The sequence below is a fragment of the Coenobita brevimanus genome, chromosome 114, assembly GCF_032717465.1.
Source record: "Coenobita brevimanus isolate Jiangsu-jjx chromosome 114, ASM3271746v2, whole genome shotgun sequence".
In the NCBI taxonomy this organism is placed as follows: Eukaryota; Metazoa; Arthropoda; class Malacostraca; order Decapoda; family Coenobitidae; genus Coenobita; species Coenobita brevimanus.
In genome coordinates, this window is record NC_137067.1 from 2,444,581 (window position 1) to 2,451,661 (window position 7,081).

General features: G+C 41.5%; 1 non-coding gene across 1 annotated transcript; it reads right to left on the bottom strand.

Moving 5' to 3' along the window:
- Window positions 1-3,096: 3,096 nt before the first annotated feature.
- Window positions 3,097-3,215, bottom strand: LOC145418478 (5S ribosomal RNA). The gene has a single exon (XR_013900696.1). It is a non-coding gene; the product is annotated as a 5S ribosomal RNA (ribosomal RNA).
- Between the last annotated feature and the right edge of the window lie 3,866 nt (window positions 3,216-7,081).

Here is a 7,081-nt window from a genome sequence, read left to right on the forward strand (position 1 = left end):
ATGCGGTCATGGAAGGCATTTACCAGATGGATATGATTCCCTGTGGCAGAGTCAAGGGTTTGGTCGTCCCTGCTGTAAAGGGATAGGAGACCAACGTGACTAGTAATTTCCTTAAAGTTCTTAGTGTAATAGCACGGTTTTGGTTCACATGTTTTGACGCATATCTCAGGGCCAGTTGCTGAGGTTTAAGAGGCCTGAAAAATTGGGATTCCTGCCCGAGAAGTCCACAGTTGACTGGATTCTAAACTGGCACTTTATGTTCTTGTGGAATGCTGATGCGAGTTTCAAGAAGGACTACTAACAGCCTATGTTGAGTTCAACAATGCATTTGATCTAGTAAACCAGGAGGCACTATGTGGGAACTGCATTTCCATGGGATCCCCACATGGATATCATCATTATGTGGCTCATAGCTAACCAGTATTCAAATGCTTCCGTGTGCCATCAAGTGTGGAGGGGGAACATCCAGTTTCTTTCCAGTAAATTCCTGAGTAAGACAGGGTTGTGTTCTTGCCCTCTCACTTTTAAGCTTGAGCATGGATTGGGTATCAGGCCAGGCTGTGAGTTAGAGTCCCAGGGGAGTATCAGTTAGCAGGTGTATGTTTACTTATGTTGACGCTCATGATGATGCAGGTACTGTATTCTTGTGGAGATATTGGATACACTCCTGAGTGCACCTTAGATATTAGTGCTCAAGTGGTGATGTGAATGCAGGCACCACATATGAGGATTGCTGGTTTATCAAGTCTGTGCCCGGAGTTAGACAGGTTTGTTGTCAGGTCCATTTTGGCTTACGTTCATGAAACCAAAAGTTCATGTTTCTGGTAGTCCACATTATTTGAACACTTTCCATTAATCAGTGCCATTGCTGACCCACAGCAAATATTAAGTAATGCCAAAGTATTTTATTAAGCTGAGAGGAAGCATAGGAGCTGGAGTTAGTTATTGCTGTCACCATTAACCCTTCCATGGTCAGGTTAACTAGTAATTCCTTAGAGCCAATGTCAGATGATTTTATTCACCTGAGAATGAGTCAGACAAATCAGAGGGTGCTGCAGTGCCCCACCACCCCCACTGTGCATATGATGGAAGAAAGCACTTTTGAGTTGCTTGCTACAGAGTGGTTGCAGTGCTTCTGTACAGGGAAGTAATGAATAAGATTACTGTATAAAAATGGACAAGATTACTGGATAAAAAATTATCATCTTCACCTTTTTTCCTCACCCCAGGATAGGATGAGAGAAAATAAATACGTTATCTGTACAGTTCTTGTAATGTATCAGTTTGAGTTTTTTTTTTTTTTTTTTTTTTTTTGCACAGTAGTACTTCTGTATATATGCAATTTCCTTTGTCTTAGAGCTTCCCCAGGCTGGCTTCTTTACATAGCAGAGTGGTAACAATAATAGCCACGTCATTACCCCTTGTGGAGAGATGGAGCATAGGTTATTGTAGTTCAGTTCATGTATGCCTCTGACCCTGCAACTCTAACAGCATTTACATGACAGACAAACTTCTGAACATCCCTTTAATTTGAATTGTTGGTTTACCTCTCGGTACCTAGTTGTGGTTTCTAAAGACAGATATCATTTTGAATAGCTTTGTTCTCATAAACTTATTAAGACCAGTATGTATGAAAAGTGCAGTAGAGAAGTATATTTTAATAAAGTGACTTGTTTGAAAGTAACTGTAGACATCAGGAAAGTGATGGTGGTTGAGAGAGAGTGGCTTATGTGCGTGTGTCAAAAGAGACATGAATTAGTGAAAGATTTAAACTTTTTAACTTCTTAATGATGCCATAATTTTATTCTCACTACCATCAAACCTTTATATCCAGCCTGGATGGACTACTGAAGGCATATCTAACCCCTCCAGTGTGAAAGTACCCCCAAACTGAATGAAATAAAAAATACTGTATACTCAAATTAAAGGGTTAGGTAATGTAATGCAGTTTAAGAAACGAGAGTTTGTTGTTGCCTAACTGTGGTCTATCTGGTTGAGCAGCCCCATTGACCACAGATAAGCAACTGCTTGTGGTCTGTGGGGCTGTCCTACAGGTGCGGTACAGTATGTACCCCATGTAGGGAACCAGTGCCCCCTTGTGTTAGACAGTGCCTGAGCAGGGCCAGACTAGGGAAATGCAGTAGCTGTGAGGAGGTTTGTCTCCAGGGTGTACAGCACAGTTGCTTTACTCCTCCCAGGGTACACAGTACCACCATGTGAAAGCTTCTCACTGCTAGAAAAGAGGTAAATGTGTACACTGGAGAACAGAGTGGGATAAAAAAAAAAATTACATGAAGGTATTAGTGCCTATGTACCTATAACTGAATTGTTTTTAGACTTTTGGTAGTGTATAGTATGAGTCTGAAAAGCCATAAGAGCAGTGAAAATGGAAACCATTTTACAGTAGTTCTTGCTGCTTTATCTTTTTACCTTGACCTAAATTTTCATCATATGTCGCTAGTTTCTTGTACCTCAGTGGCAGAAAAGATACAACAACTCTACATCCTTTCCTTAGCACTTCTTTGTGACCGTCACCGTATTTTAGTGCTAATCTCTTGTTACAACTCGGCATTTATGATGGTGCCAGATAATTGTATTCAGCGTGCAATGGATGTCCATGATGATATTAAAAACAGTCTTAGGAAACTTCAGCGTTGGTGGAGTCCTATTTTGTTCTGCCTTCTGCCAAATGATTTACTTCAGCCCAGGAAAGAATCTCTGGGTTGAAAGGGTTGGAAAAATGTTGATGTTTATGGCTGTTTGGTGGAATCTTTAATGACAAGAGCTGGAATAGTGTCAGTTGATGTGTGGCCCATTTCACTGGTTACTCAAATGATAATCCTGTTCATTTATGCATTCCCTATCTTTTTTCTGAATTCTCCCCATTTCATTGATCTGTGAGAAATAGGTTTCTGGTAATATCAGAGTGAAATACTGGTTTTTACTGTATTAAATGCTAAGAGGTCCTGTAATTTCATTCATTCATTCATTCATTGCCAGACGCCATGTATTCCAGACAGGGTGGCCAAGGGCTTAGAGTTAATTGTTTTACAGGGAGGGGCACTAATCCTCCACCAACCCCACTTGACGTAGGGATGCCAACAGCATCTGGTGTTCCCAGGCGGTCACCCATCCAAGTACTAACCAGACCCAACGTTGCTTAACTTCGCTGATCGAACGGGAAGCGGTGTACTCAACGTGGTATGGCCGTTGGCATACTTTTTGTAATTTCACAAAGTGCAATGAGTATCCTCCCAAATACAAAGGTTAGTTCCTGGCCTAGGTTAGGTCTAATTTTTGTTTAATTAGGTCTGATTTAAGTTAGATAGTTAGCTTTGAGGTGTTACATTGCATCTGATTTAAGTTGGATTAGGTCATATTGAAGTTTAAGGTCAGTTGTAGGGATATGTCTGATTTAAGTTAGGCCCATATTACTTGGTATGTTGCTGGTAGTTCCTCGTATTTGTTTCTTTCATTTCTGGACTCTATTTCAATCTATTCTTAAGTTGAAAGTCAAGAAGAAAATAATGACTTGTATTCCTTCAGTCTATTCTGAAGTGGAAAGTCAAGAAGATAATAATGTTGTTTATTCACACCCAGCATTATGGGATCTTTGCTGGACAGAGTTGCCACATTTGTCCCAAAGTTTAGTGTCCAGAGAGGATGAAAGTCACCTTCACTGTGATCATGCTTTTTTAATTATTACTCCTGCCCTCTCATCATTTTATTCGGCATACTAGTCATCTAGTAGTGTATTGGATGGCTGCATTAAATCCCTTAACTGCCGGACCCTTCCTATATGTTGGCCGATAAATGATGCTGATAATTAATACATGATTTTCCGTACCCACAACTCATCTGGCTTGAATATAATGAGCTTGGCTACTGTTGAAACTAATTTTATATTTTCATTTATGGTGTAATAGGTGAAACATCTCCCCTTCTTAGCATATACAGGTATAAGGTCTCGTTACTTTTTAATCTCCCAATACATCAGCATTGTACCCATTTATGTATTCAAGGGCAAATTTGACCAACAGAGCCAAAACAAACAAACCCACTCTGGGACGAAGTAGATGCTTCGCACAACTGATATTTCGGCTCCGTCAGATGAAAAGTAAGGAAATAATTCACAAAGAAGACTGTTCACCTTTAAGTTTTATCAAGATATTTAAATCGTGAAATGGAGGAGTTTTTTGTTGGATCTGTTTGGGTTGCTAAACACTTTGTAAGGGTGAAATTTCCATAATGTTTGGAGAGCGTCTCTTCTGTTTATGTTTACAAGCTGAAGATTTTTGACAACTTCATTAGTAGATAAAATAGGTACGATAGATGACATAGGCCTGTAATTTACCATATTTCCCAGATAGTTCATGAATTGTCGAAAGGTTGATATGGTCTGGAACATAGCGAAGAAATGTGACGCCGATTAGGGGCGTGTGTGAGGATATATCTGTGTGTTTGTGTGTGTGCGCGTCGCTTCAATCACAAACTTTTACTAATGTTTATCAGTTGTGTTATGATTACTGGCTGGCAGTGACTGTGTGTTTCAGGTGAGGTTATGCCCAGTGTAAGGAAGTTACTGTTAAATCACTGTTATTTATTTTATGTGGTGATTGGATTAGTTTGGGTTGGATATCGAGTGATAATATTGATGTTATTAGTGTTTAAGAAGTTTGTTTATGTGCAGGCTAGTTACGAGTTAATCAGGTTAGGTTATGGCCAGTATGAAGAAGTTACGTAGGTTATCTACAGTGGTCATTATTTTTACATCTTATTTCATTTTTTACCTTCGAGTGCTTGGATATCGAGTGGTGATATTGATGATTTTTGGCCAAGAGCGTGGGGTGCAGCGAAGTTTGTCCCAGTCTTACTAGCCTAGTGCTTGGAATTCGGGTGTATGTTCCCTGTTTCATCTCGTACACACTATGCTTCTTTCACCCAGACTTGGCCCAGATTTTTGTCCTTTTGCTGCTTATTTCACTTAGGTCAGTGGCAGAAAAAGCCAGTGCTACGACTCTACCCTTATATAGGACTGCCCTTTGACTAGCGTCATATTCAAATGTTAATCAATTGTGACACCTTAGCATTCAAGATGGAGAGTGCCAACTTTAGGCCAGGCTGAAGTAAAAAGAGTATAGTGTGGTTAATTGTCCTAGACATTGAGGTAAGCTATATATAAAAAAAAAAAAAAATCCATGATTTACGATGAACTGTGCCAGATCTTTATGTTACGACAAATGCAGTAAGTTTGGGGAAATATATTAATTCTGTGGAGTCATTTTTGTTGTTGCATGTTTTTGGTACGATTTTCTACTGTGAAGTGTTTGCCAACTCACGATGCCACGATAAATTTACTGAATGCAGGCTATACAGTGTTTACCTTATCCTATATACGGTATATGTATCTGCCTATCAATCTATAAGCCACAAACTTGTTGGTTGGAAAGCGCATAGCCCGAGTTCGTCGTAAAAGAACTACGTAAACACACACACACACACGCACACGCACACACACACACACACACACAATCCTACATCTTAAGAGTTGTGCAAGACATATACTTTAAAAACTGTCATTGTGTAGATACCTCATTGTTGCAGCTGGTAGGTTTGTATATGGCCGATGGGATTCCAGTATCAACAGGTCACAGTCTCGGCAGGAACTGGTCAGCACAGAAAAAAAACAGCGGACATAGGGGCTTGTATTCTCTCTGTAAGGCGGTTCCCTAACACCTCTTCCTTAACGATTTATTTTTGGATGTGGCTGGCTAATATCCTTTTGAACGTTGTTTATGCAAGTGATATTGAAAGGGTTTGTATATCACCGAAGAGGACAGTAAGGTGTAATTAGCAAAATAAATCGCTTAGGAAGAGGTGTTAGGGAGCTTTCTTTACCGAAGAGAATTCTGGCCAGAGTGATCGCTGTAGTGAGCGTGAGATTCGTTGAGAAAGACAGGCTGGCAATCGGGTTGAGTGTTGGAACAGATGGATCAGTCGAACAGATGAAACAGTATTCGAACAGATGGGTGTTTTGAAGTGCCTTTCCGGCTTCCCTAAAGCACTGAACCATTGGCGTCATAGCTTTGGCACTACACCTTTGGCATCATAGCTTTGGCACTACACCTTTGGCACCATAGCTTTGGCACTACACCTTTGGCACCATAGCATTGGCACTACACCTTTGGCATCATAGCTTTGGCACTACACCTTTGGCATCATAGCTTTGGCACTACACCTTTGGCACCATAGCATTGGCACTACACCCTTGGCATCATAGCTTTGGCACTACACCTTTGGCACCATAGCATTGGCACTACACCTTTGGCACCATAGCATTGGCACTACACCTTTGGCATCATAGCTTTGGCACTACACCTTTGGCACCATAGCATTGGCACAACACCTTTGGCACCATAGCATTGGCACTACACCTTTGGCACCATAGCATTGGCACAACACCTTTGGCACCATAGCATTGGCACTACACCTTTGGCACCATAGCTTTGGCACTACACCTTTGGCACCATAGCATTGGCACTACACCTTTGGCACCATAGCATTGGCACCATAGCTTTGGCACTACACCTTTGGCACCATAGCTTTGGCACTACACCTTTGGCATTTCTATTGGTACACAGCAGACGATTTCATCCCATCACGAATCACCTTGTCGAACATAATGACTGGCTAGTGCAATTTGCCTTGATGCGGCAACTACACAGAGATTCAGGTGCAACACATGAATATCTACCTGTCCATCTATCTGTATGTCTGTTTTTCTATCCATCTATAGCCAGACGCCCTTATCCCGTAAGGGGTGGCCATAAACAAGTCGCCTCCATGTCGCCCTGTCCCCTACCATTTCACTGTCCTCCCCCAACTTACACCCCCCCCTCTGTCATACCTCTAGTCCATCCCTCCATATCATCCTCGGTCCCCCCTCCTTTTCCCCCTCCACCTCACACACTTCTAGTTAGTCTTTCACTCCATCCCCCCAACTTACACCCCTTTCTCTCATATATTTCTCCACCTCATCCCTCCATCTCATCCTCGGGCTCCCCCTCCCTCCCCGCCATTC